A 13087-nucleotide genomic window follows, 5' to 3' on the forward strand; every position below is an offset into this window, starting at 1 on the left:
AGCAAAACATTTAGGTATTCAAGAGAATGCAGCAAAGAACAATTATAGTGATGGCTGGGATTGGGCACACGGGTTATGAAGAGAGATTGCATAAATTTAGAAGGTCAGCCCCAAAGAGACAACTCAGGGTGATGTTATGGAAGCATTCAAGTAAAACAAAATAAATATCAATATGTTTGAAATAATCACAGATCCTACAATCTGAGGTCTTGAAAAAATATGCATCCACAGAATTATTAACTTTATTTCAGCTTGTGGAATCTCAGTTCTTATCTTTCGCCCTTGACTCATGCACTAAACTCTACTAAAGTTCTGCTCCCAAGGCTGTTCTGGACTGACCATAAAGGGATGGCTAAGAGTCTAAGAAGAGTGCAGGTACTTCCCTACAAGAGCACATCCTGATTGAGTGGGAAGCATCCAACCTTAATCCTACTAGTCCACAAGAATAAAAAATTGCTTTCTTAGGATACTGGTGCAGGGACAGGCTGAAACAAAATATTCTAAGTCTGCTGGCATTTCTAGCATTATTTTTGTTATTGTAATGCTTCTGCATTATGCTTCTTTGCTGTTCTACAAATCAGCACATCACTAATACAAATCTTTTGCTGTCCTAAAGGACTTCAAATCTAATCACTTGGCCATCCTGTATGCATGATCAGCTTGAAGATTCAAATTCACGTTTGGAATTGTTTAATTGATACTTCCTAAATTACATCATCTCTTTTCTTTGAAAATGTGATGGCGTCCGCCTTAGCCTTGGTTCTGCAATCTAAGATTGTGGCAGAAACGCAGCACAATATACCGTATACATGACACAGCCTCTCAATATATCTATAAATACTGATACTCAAAAAACAAGTCACTTTCTTTGAAAAGTCTTTTCAAAAAAAGGATGATTTATAAAGACATTTATAAAATTCCTTCTTTCTGTGCACAATTGTCTCCTCTTCTCAGAGCTGGGGCTTAAATATACCAATATCATAATAAACCTGAGCCCCCCCCCACACACACACACCGCTGATTTCTCCCTCCTTAATTCAGGGTTTTGAGATGAACTAGAGTACAACCACTGCCATCATGATATAAGATGATATAAGACATAAAATTAGTAAAATACTCTTCATAATGTCACTACTCATAACACTGCTCAACCATTCCTGGTGTTATAGCAGATTCTGCTCAAAATAAAGCTAAGGTGGCCCAGTGTGTTAAATTTCAATCTTCCAAGTAAACAAAAGTGTACCTCAGAAGTTTTATGTATTTATACTACAATCCAGTAGGGATTTATCTCTGAAAAAGTACAGTGTGAACCTACTACAGTCCAGTTTACTAGTACAACTTCCCCTCTCCAACAATTCAACTCTCAAACAACTGAGCAAATACATGCTTTGCAAATGCAAGGCTAAGTGCCATGGCAGGTTGCTCTTGATCCTGCTCATTGCTAAACAATTAAGGTACATAGGTACAATCACCCCGCCCTAAAGAACTGGATTCTGAACTTTGAGATCTGCATTGGATAGAAGCGCAGCAAAGATGGGACCTTATTTTGGGACTACCAGCCATGAACTGTACAGTTATGCAATAAACTGCTGCTACTTCCAAAGCTCAGTGGCCGGGAACATAGAGCAATATGATCACCTATGCTGAGAATGCTGAAATTCAGTGCATACAACATTCCATTATGCAGACTTTAGTCCAAATACTTAAGCGAGCAACTGATATTCTTCCAGATAGCTTACCAATATAAAAATAACAGGTACAATGGAGTAGTCAGTACTACTGCAGCTACCATCATCTCAACAACCTGCATACAATATAGCAGCTCTAATGCAGAAAGTTAGCCCAAGTTGACTTTGCAAAGCTATAAAGAAAGTAGATACTATGCCAAGTAAAGAGAGATTAGACGGCTGACCAATTTCTTGTTCAAAGCAGCCGTTTTGGGTGGGGTGGGGGAGGGTGAGGGTTCTTAAAGAAAGAGTGGAAAATGGGGAGATAGAAGTTTTAGGGAGGGAATCCAAAAATCTAGGTGGCTGAAAGCACAGCCCAAGATAAATGGACAGGAGGACACAGAAGGCCAAACCAGGAGGTTAAGGAGAGACACTGCAGGTCTGAAAGAAGATAACAGATATAGGAAGGGGTGCAACCATAGATAGATTGACAAATTTTAATTTGGAGGTTCTGTGGGACGGGGGTGTAAGTCAGTAAAGGTGGGTGAGCAAGATCTGTTATTGTTTTGGATAATGACATCTTAGATTAGACAATGGTGTTCCAGATTTTATTTCTATTCAAAAATCTAATTGTATTCAAAAATGGCTGTCTCCACAGCTAATAAAGCATGATTAAGGTATCATGGAGTACAGTCTGAGTATTTTAAATAAAATATGCAAAATATTCTGCATAAATACGAACAGTGCAAACCTGATGAGATTATTCCCAAGAGTTTTCAGGCAATTAATCACAATCATTTGTTTAATGTCTGCAGTGAAAATCAAGCAAATATTGCAACTGGTTGATTAAAAAAAAATTTAAACTTGAACTCCGTCCAACTTCCCTTGTCATACTTTCAACCCAAAGCAATCACTTGCTCTATAACACTGAAATGATCAAGAGCAGTCAGTTATTTTCACTGCCTGTGAAAAAAGTCTCCAGTCAGCATCTCCCCTGCAAGGCATTGCTGAGATCAAACTCATTTGTCTTTGCTTTTATTCCCAAGACATGCCCCACCAGCCCAAAGGTATAATCAGTTGATAAGGCATTTCCTTGCCTCCCATTTATGATTATTTATTATTTCATGCTAAAAATTAAATAAAGAGACACATTCATTGATGGGAAGCTATGAAATAGCGCAATACTAAAGTTATGCAATAGAAAATATTTGCTTGCTGATTTCGAAGTAAAATAACCTTAGCAGGGTCATAGTAACAATTACAGCACCCTAAGGTTCATAACAGAATATTAGCCAGCTTATAGTTAATTTTATTATGTTTTATATTTATTTCAGCAAGTTTAGAAAATCATACACTTTACAATGGGAATTGACAGGATTGCATAATTTGAACTCAGATGAAATTTATCCAAATCCCAATTAAATTTTGGTGGGCTAACAAGGTCAAAAACCATTCTGGTAATCACAATATTCCAAATAAATCTGTAATGTTTGAAAGCTAATCTAATGTCCAACCAACAATAAGTTTCTGTTTTAAAACGGTTCATAAGATTTTCAACTTTTAAAGCTGTAAAGCAAACGCAGAAATGAGAAATCAAGTTTATCAAAGGTTTGTAACTTTACGATCCTGTTCATAACTCTCGAAGACAGTGGGGGTAAAACAATGACACTGAATTCGGACCTATATCCACCATTTGTAAACTGCCGATACTCAACTATTTTTGTCACTTTATGTACCAAACTTTGTGCAAAAACAAATCAGGGCTTTCAAAGTGGGTCGCCTCCCTTTCTCATTTTTACCATTATTCTTTCCTCGAAGCACCCACCCACCCCTCTGCCAACCCCTTACAACACCCCAACCAAGAAAGCAGGGCAGTGGCCTATTCCTAGGTCTTTGTTGGTGTGGCATTCAAGCTGCAATTAGAAGAACAATATAGATCGATTTACATTTAGAATAAGGCACCTAGCATCAGCCCACAAAGTGACTCAGATTGCTAACATATTATATACCCCACTGGACACACTAAAACATCGCCAGATTGGGTTTGTTTTGTGATCTACCCAATTCATGACTTGCACTGCCCTTCGGCTAATTCGAATCAAACTAAAATCCCTGAAGGTGAAAATTCGTGATCTTGTTGACTGTAAATGCCTATGCACAAATCTTAATTTCTTCCATACAAGAGAGCGTTTCAATCAGAGGCAATTATTTCTACACATCACGGATCAACACATCTTGAAAGAATCCAACTCTTTCTCCTTCTTCCCCCTGTTTTGGAAAGGTTTCTTGAGGACGATAGACGACAAGCGGTGCCACAATGTAAACCTTCTGCAAACAATTGATAAAAGCTTTTCATTCCCAACTCTGTGGCAGATCTGCCAGCTGAACACTCGAGCCATATCAGTGACACAAAGTAAATGTTTTATCAATTGTTTGTTTGCCCCGAAAGACCGTGCAATGCAAAATGATCTCCCAAAGAGACACACAACAAAATGTGGCGTGACCCACCCCCCGCAGCTATTCCACTTTTTAAAAAAATGTTTAGTCTTTTGCGCGCGAACGAGCAGAAAAGCAGACGCGTGCGGTATCGGCAAACTCTACAGAATCTCAGTGCGGTAACTCTTGCGAAGTAATTCCAGTCGGCTGCAGACAAAGCGAGATTAGTTTTCTTTTTTTAAAATACATTTTTTTAAAGGGGGCGAGAGCCCACAAGAAGCAGCGCGGCCAATTGAAGCATTTCGCTGCAGCACCCCCCCACCCCGAGCCTCTGGAAATGCATTTCCACAATCACAAAACAAAGTAAAAAAAGCGGACGCTGATGTGGGACTTACCGGAACAGTGTACAGGAAATGTGCGGCTTGTCCGTGCTGCCTGCCGCAGCTCTGCCTCTGCAACAAGTCCAGTCCCACAGGCGCCTCCTCGCAGTATGGCGGCCAGAGCTGGACTGGTGTTAATGAGCAGCCTCGTCCCGCCTGCAGCCCCCTGTCAGAACCCAGAGTCAGAGCCAGAGCCAGTCTCCCACACAGGCTGCCCTGGGCATCCTCTGTAACTTACTTCCCTTTCCCTACAATGTTTGCATCTAGATGTGTGAGACCCTGAAGGAAGGATAAAGTTTCAGTTATGAGATCTCTCACTGGATTCATCGCTTCGGGCTGATCATTTTCAACTCCCTCTTAAACACAACCTCCTCCCCACCTTTTCGCTTCTGTTAATGTTTGTTTGCCACTGAAGTGCCCTAGAACCGTGGTGAAGTATTTTTTCTATCTTTTCCTTTGCGAAACAACAGAAATATTTTTTTTAAAAACAGATTGTGAAAATTATTTTCAGTTTTGTTTTTTCAGAGGCTTGTTTTCATTTTATTTTCATTCTATTTACTTTTAAGCATGTAGATCTTCTATCAGCCACGAGGGGAAGAGTCTGATGTCCATTCTCCGGAGTCACTTGCCGACACTGTGATAGCCAATGATTAACATTATTAATTTGGGCTGCCTTTACGAGTGCACTAGCAGCCTAAATAGTCGGCTGGTCACTTTGACCCCTCCCCCGGACTTTGTCACAAGAATCCAGAGATTGTTAGTCGACTTCTTCTGGGACAAAAGATTGCACTGGGTCGCTGCCGAGGTTCTGAGTCTCCCGCTTAGGGAGGGTGGTCAGGCGCTAGTGTGCCAAGCACACAGGTGGCGACTTTCCGCCTTCAGACCCTGCAGCGATACCTCTACGTCGAGCCTCCTCCTAGATGGTGTGCCCTGATGACGTATTTCTTCCGTCAGGTGCACGGCCTGAATTATGACGTGCAGCTCCTGTTTATAGAACAGCTGGGCCTCGGTGGCTCCTTGCAGGTGTTGCCCGTCTTTTACCAGGACCTGATCAAAGTCTGGAAAGTGGTCACCTCGCGACGCAGCTCTCCCCCGTCAGGAGTAGCGGCTATCGTCAGAGAGCCGCTGCTCAGGAATCCGCCCCTCCGTCCTTTTCAGTGGTTGGCGGAGAGGAGGGCTGTGGCCGCAGGGGTGACCAGGATCGGGGACGTGCTGGGTGGCGGAGGACTGGGCTGGATGCTCCCGCAGGAGTTGGCGCGACGCGCGTCTGTGAGTGTCCAGGTCGCAGCCGATGCCATCCAAGACCTGAGAACGGTCGTGCTCAGACCCGACGTTATTTTGGGTCTTGAGGCGGCCCAGGTGCGCGGTGGTCTTCCGTCTGAGCGTTCCCCTGTTCGGACGGAATTCCACATTGGCCCCAAGCCCCGAACCCTCCCTCGGGTGCTGGTGCCCCGCAATATGAGCCGCCTCGGGGACGTGCCCTCTGTGCCTTTTGGCACGGCAAAGAGGGGCTTTTTGTACGGACTGCTGCTGCACACCTTCCATTTTCTCGCCCTTGTCCGTCGACCGGACATGCCCTGGCGTGCCTTGTTGCCGTCCGGCGGCGGAGGCCCCCGATGGGAGGCCCTCTACGGAGGTGTCCTGCCCCTATCTATCGGGGACCTGGGTTGGAGGGTGTTGCATGCAGCAGTCCCTTATAATAAGAGGATGCATAGGTTCACGGACTCTCAGGACACGTGCCCTTTTTGCGGTCATGTGGAGTCCGTGGACCATGTATACATAGGGTGTTGTAGGCTGCACTCCCTTTTTAGTTATTTGAAAAACCTTTTATTGATGTTTTGTTTGCACTTCAGCCCCACGCTCCTGATCTATGGGCACCCGGTGCGGAAGGGGGTCGGGAAGGAGGAGGACCTCCTCGTGAACCTGCTCCTGGGCCTGGCCAAGTTGGCCATTAACAGGTCCAGGCAGCGGGCGATCGACGGGGGAGTCCCGCCCGATTGTTTGTCCCTCTTCCGTGGCTACGTTCGCTGCCGGATGTCCCTGGAGAAGGAGCACGCGGTGTCTGCTGGCACTCTCGAGGCCTTCCGTGCTCGGTGGGCACCGCGGGGACTGGGGTGTTTTGTTGACCCCTTTAATCACATTTTGATTTAAAGTTTGTAAGTTTCCTTTAAACTTTGTTCTTGGTTTTACAGCTGACCTGAATTAGGGGCTGTGCCTGATTTATCCCAATTTTGTTGATTTGGTTTTCGTTTAAAAGATTATCAGCCTAAATAGTCGGCTGGTCACTTTGACCCCTCCCCCGGACTTTGTCACAAGAATCCAGAGATTGTTAGTCGACTTCTTCTGGGACAAAAGATTGCACTGGGTCGCTGCCGAGGTTCTGAGTCTCCCGCTTAGGGAGGGTGGTCAGGCGCTAGTGTGCCAAGCACACAGGTGGCGACTTTCCGCCTTCAGACCCTGCAGCGATACCTCTACGTCGAGCCTCCTCCTAGATGGTGTGCCCTGATGACGTATTTCTTCCGTCAGGTGCACGGCCTGAATTATGACGTGCAGCTCCTGTTTATAGAACAGCTGGGCCTCGGTGGCTCCTTGCAGGCGTTGCCCGTCTTTTACCAGGACCTGATCAAAGTCTGGAAAGTGGTCGCCTCGCGACGCAGCTCTCCCCCGTCAGGAGTAGCGGCTATCGTCAGAGAGCCGCTGCTCAGGAATCCGCCCCTCCGTCCTTTTCAGTGGTTGGCGGAGAGGAGGGCTGTGGCCGCAGGGGTGACCAGGATCGGGGACGTGCTGGGTGGCGGAGGACTGGGCTGGATGCTCCCGCAGGAGTTGGCGCGACGCGCGTCTGTGAGTGTCCAGGTCGCAGCCGATGCCATCCAAGACCTGAGAACGGTCGTGCTCAGACCCGACGTTATTTTGGGTCTTGAGGTGGCCCAGGTGCGCGGTGGTCTTCCATCTGAGCGTTCCCCTGTTCGGACGGAATTCCACATTGGCCCCAAGCCCCGAACCCTCCCTCGGGTGCTGGTGCCCCGCAATATGAGCCGCCTCGGGGACGTGCCCTCTGTGCATTTTGGCACGGCAAAGAGGGGCTTTTTGTATGGACTGCAGCTGCACACCTTCCATTTTCTCGCCCTTGTCCGTCGACCGGACATGCCCTGGCGTGCCTTGTTGCCGTCCGGCGGCGGAGGCCCTCGATGGGAGGCCCTCTACGGAGGTGTCCTCCCCCTTTCTATCGGGGACCTGGGTTGGAGGGTGTTGCATGCAGCAGTCCCTTATAATAAGAGGATGCATAGGTTCACGGACTCTCAGGACACGTGCCCTTTTTGCGGTCTTGTGGAGTCCGTGGACCATGTATACATAGGGTGTTGTAGGCTGCACTCCCTTTTTAGTTATTTGAAAAACCTTTTATTGATGTTTTGTTTGCACTTCAGCCCCACGCTCCTGATCTATGGGCACCCGGTGCGGAAGGGGGTCGGGAAGGAGGAGGACCTCCTCGTGAACCTGCTCCTGGGCCTGGCCAAGTTGGCCATTAACAGGTCCAGGCAGCGGGCGATCGACGGGGGAGTCCCGCCCGATTGTTTGTCCCTCTTCCGCGGCTACGTTCGCTGCCGGATGTCCCTGGAGAAGGAGCACGCAGTGTCTGCTGGCACTCTCGAGGCCTTCCGTGCTCGGTGGGCACCGCGGGGACTGGGGTGTTTTGTTGACCCCTTTAATCACATTTTGATTTAAAGTTTGTAAGTTTCCTTTAAACTTTGCTCTTGGTTTTACAGCTGACCTGAATTAGGGGCTGTGCCTGATTTATCCCAATTTTGTTGATTTGGTTTTCATTTAAAAGATTATCAAGAGTTCAAATCTCACAATGGCAAACTATGAAACAATGTAACTTCATCTGAAACAGATGGAAACAGGTTTACTCAAAAGAGTATCAGTCTGAGACCAATAGCTGGAATTTTTAGTTAATGATACTGTGCTCATGTTGCGCGCCGCTCATAGTCTCATACAGGATTAAACTACCATGGGAGTGCTCATTCACTACTATCCACATGTGAATTCTCCTCCCAACCTTTATTCATGTAGAATATTCTAAAAACCATAATCCTTGTCATGTCGAGACTAAGCAGTGAGGTGCCTGCACTCCAGAATCAAATCGGGATTTGACTGCAGATTTCTATCAGTTCCGCTTCACAACAACAGACAAATGACATCATAACTCCAACCTGAAACACCCCGTTTTGTTAATTAAATTGATAATAGAATTGCATTTCTTATGAAATCGAGAAATAAATTTCAACTTTATAGATGAGACTGTAACCAAAGTTAAAATATTTGTGTTCAACACCAGGGCGACATGTTGGAAACTGAATTTGCAGGATAAAATATTACTGTACTTGTGACTGAAATTGTGATTTTCCAACATTTTGTCACCTTGTGCATTGTGTTAAAAGAATTAGACATTTTTAAAATATAATTTTGGAATACTACTTGAAAGCAATATACTGAAAATAGGCAAACATTTTTTAAAACTAAAATTTAGGAACAAATATAGGCCAAAACTGCAACTAAATTTCTTGCAACGGTGACAAACAAAATTAAACTAAATTTCAAATAAAATTCAAAGTTTGTAGGGGTCTACTAGTATTCCCGTTTGACCAGTATTAGTGTGGCTAGTTAAAAATTGTAGGTAAATTACTTGATATGAGTGTGGACTGGAGGAGTAGCACCTGCAGTTGACTTTGTGACTACTGACTTGGTGTTAGACAGGCCAAGCATATTTCTGTGCCCCATCTTATTTCAAATAATCAAGCAAGGAGCTAAATGTGCAACACCATTACTGAGAACTCACAATAATTCAGTGGTTCAAAAGAACAGAGAAAAAGTCATGGGTTTTATAGCTTATCAAATGTAAGAAATTTGCTTGTAACAGAGCATATTAAAATTAACTTTATTGAGATCTACAGACCATTGTGCTGTTACATTTAATTTTGTTTGCAAAGCAAAAGCCAGAAACAATGATCTGATGGTAGCAGATTTTGGAAAGAGCATTTAAGATATAATAGATGAATGTATTTAAGACAATTAAACCAGGTAAGGGAAATAATATATTCTGTTTATAAAAAAGGAGAAATACACCAAGTCCTAGAATATAGTGGTGCGTTATCACCAATGCAGTTGATAAAGTGGAGCTATTTAAAAATCCCAGAGGGAAACTTTAAACAACTGTCATAACCTATAATTTTAAGTGTTATGTTTGAGATGCGACTAAATTCAGGAATCAGACCATCAGTTCTTGAGGTTTTACATTAAACTAAATGAAACTAATCCACATTAAGGCAACAACAACCCATAAACTTAACCAAACACCAGGCAAAGCATTTCCATCTTATGAATTCAAAATGAGGTTCTTTTCACTTTGGTCTCTGTGGAGCCAGTTAGAGGCTTGCAGCTGCCTTTTGATCTCACGTTGCCTCTGCTCTGCTGAAGTTATACCTACCAGCCCCATTGAATGTTAATTCCCATTGTATCAACAACCTCTAAACTAAACCTCTCTAACAACAAAACCCCTTTCATGGTACCAATTTTATTAGTAATATAAATATATTGCTTGGTGGCTGCTAGATGGGTTTCTGTTTTCACCCCACTTCTTGAAAGCTCTATTCAAAAAATGCAAATACTCACTATCTCGCTTACATCTCAAAGCTAGTACCCATCAAAGCACCCAGACTGGCTGGCTTTAATCCAATTAAGACACACACACAGACAAAACCTCTGTTTTAAAAGAAAAATATTTTCAAAAATATTAAGTACATAAAAAGCTTCATGACAGGTGGAATAAGGAGTTTAACAGGAACTTGAACTACAAGCAGAAGCTTGAGGCACTAATCCCTGAACAAGGCCTTTAAGAGGGCAAAAAAATTAACAATTAAAATTTTCCTTCAAAATTAGACTGTTCAAACATTCGAATGAAGGAGTACAGTTTTTAAGGAAGTTTACAGCTGTTCCCTTTCCAAAATGTGTGGCCATTATAAGTGTATTTTTGATGAGACTTTTGAGCATTGATTTCACTCCTGATCAGATTTTTTGATGAAAGCAAGTATCTGAGAAGCAGCATTGCTGATCTCCATCCATTTCTGGTCCATGATACTGACTTTATGTTGGCGCTGCTGGTTTTAAGCACAAAGCTTTGACTTTGTTGTTCCAACTTGCAACCTTGCAAAAAACTGATCATGTTCACAGGCTCAAGTTGTTTGTATGAATTGCAAATCAAGTGATTAACCATCCAGTTCAGCAACTCAAGATAAATACCATGGACTCTTAGGGTAGAATTATCCCTGATTTGCATTAAGTGCAGAAGCAGGTGGGAAAAAGGATGTTTTAGCCGCCAGCCGCAATGGCGGCGTTTCACACCGTATCGCCCCATTCCCACTTCATTAATTATGTATTCTTGGGAAACATGCTGGTTTGCTGGCGGGATGTCCTCCACCCCACCGTCACCTCAGGCCTTCAGTAAACCAGGTGTCATATTTAAAGGCCACCCCTGCACAGAGCTGGCACTCTTAAAAGGATCAGAAGCTGTTGGGAACTGATGGCTGCCAAAGGGAGGAAACATTCTGCCCCCAGATCTAGCAACGCCTCTCGAGCACCAATTGGATGCAGTGGAGGCATGTCATGAGATCCTCTACCCCCGCTCTGGGCGAAGACTAGCAAGCAATGTCACCAATCCAGCATGGGAGGTGGTGGCAGCCATGGTCAGCACTATTGTTATTTGGCCTGGTAGGCATCCTGCTTACACTCTCTCTATCTGTATTCATGCAGGACAAGCTGGTACATTACAAAAGGGAGAGGTCACAGACTGGTGGAGGAATGCCTGAAATCAAGGTCCTCACGGACTTTGAACATAGAGTCATCCAGTTGGCCGGCGACCACCTGAACCATTCTTGTGTTGATGGTGAGATCGGCGGTGCTCAACCAAGTGAAGATCCTGCAGTGCAACATCCACCTAACAACCCTCCTATCAGTCAGTTCCCTTGTTCTGCAGTCCCCTGCCATGCACTAATTATCTCTCCTTACTTTCGCAGGCACATCAGGAAAGCAGCCAAGGAGGTCCATGAAGAAAGCTCAGAAGAAGGATCTGATGACACCCTCATTGAAGACCTGTCATAGCGCTCTCCCACACCCTCCACCAGCACAGAGACACACAACTGAGTGGGACCTAGCTCTAGAGTAGTCTCGGATTCACAATCTGCTGAGCACATCACACTGTCTGATCTACAGCAGGCAGCGGCAGGGATTCCCAGGTGTCTGGCATTCGGAGGACTGCTGGAGACCAGAAACCTGCTGACTCCAAGTCAGATGGGGAGCCTCTGGACTCAGTCATACTCAGTTGCTGGAGCTGCAAAGGCAAACTCGGGAACATCAGGAAGGGATGTCCGCTGCACACCTCAGATTGCAAGGCACAATGGAGGAGTCCATCCGCCTTCAGTCTGAGATAATAGCACCGGCATGGCAACACACCAAGGCAAACACTGGTAAGATGGCGACCTTGGTCCAGGACATCGGGTTGTACGGGCTGAACTCCTTCACTGACCCAACAGTGTTATTGCAAGAGGGGTGTGGGTCAGGTCAACCTCATTCCAGCTTCCCTTCTCAAGGAGTTAGCCAAGGCTGCTCAGGCACCCATAGGGAAGAGGATCAGCAGGTGCACACCCTGGGGCCGTCCGCTCAATGACTCTGAGATTGTCCGGCCCATCCGAATCCCCTCTTCCTGTGACTCCAGCAGCTTCAGCTGCACAGGCCCAGGAGGGTGCCACTGCCACACAACAGCACCCCAAAAGCAGGCAGGGGTCTTCCAGGTCTCGGCCCTCCAGAGGATGCCCATCAAGGCCATCATCAGCAGGCTGCCTCCACCTTCACTGTCGATGTCGGGGGAAGCACCAAGACGTAGCGGCAGGGTTAAGAAGGTTAAGAAGATGTAACTCTTTCGAGTACAAACATGTTTCCATCTGCTTCAGATGAAGTTACATTGTTTCATAGTTTGCCATTGTGAAATTTGAACTCTTGACCTTGGGGTTCCAAACCCAGTACCATAACCACTTGGCTATTTAGGCCAAGCTCGTTAAGAAGATGTAGTTGCGCAGCCTAGGCACAGGTGATAATCATTTGTACACAAATAAGTCACAAGAATGTCTGCTTGACTATGGCTCCTTTTTCTGATCAGCAGTGTTCGTGTCACTCAAATCAAGTCACTCAATATCGCTGTTCCTTCACTGTCACTGCATTAGAATCCTGGAACTCCCTTCCTAATAACACTGTGGGTGTACCTACACAATATGGACTGCAGCGGTTCAAGAAGGCATCACCTTCTCATGGGCATCTAGGGATGGACAATAAAAGCTAGCCCTGCCAGCGAAGCCCAAATTCCATGAATGAATTAAAAAAAGATGTGAAACCTTGGTCCCTGCTCAAGATAAAGGCAGATGTCGCAGTCCAAGGCCTCACCCCTGTGCTTTATGCAAACTTCCCAGCACACTGATGATGCACCTTCACGGTCTCTGGTCACATCAGTCATGCCTGCACCTCAGTGGAGCTTATCATTGCTGCCAGATGTCTTGG

At 45.2% G+C, this 13087-nt stretch overlaps 1 protein-coding gene across 3 annotated transcripts in view; it reads right to left on the bottom strand.

Annotated features, from left to right (window-relative positions):
- LOC121277239 (semaphorin-4D-like) overlaps positions 1 to 4607 on the bottom strand; it is a 205624-nt gene extending 201017 nt beyond the window's left edge. For 2 of the 3 annotated variants that reach the window (XM_041186432.1, XM_041186431.1), the window contains exon 1: positions 4499 to 4569. The gene's annotated coding sequence lies outside the window, so the exon portion shown is untranslated. Of the gene's footprint in view, positions 1 to 4498 lie in introns of all 3 variants that reach the window. The other variant, XM_041186429.1, reaches the window with a different exon arrangement.
- Positions 4608 to 13087: the final 8480 nt, after the last annotated feature.

Source organism: Carcharodon carcharias, chromosome 4, assembly GCF_017639515.1.
Source record: "Carcharodon carcharias isolate sCarCar2 chromosome 4, sCarCar2.pri, whole genome shotgun sequence".
Classification (NCBI taxonomy): Eukaryota; Metazoa; Chordata; class Chondrichthyes; order Lamniformes; family Lamnidae; genus Carcharodon; species Carcharodon carcharias.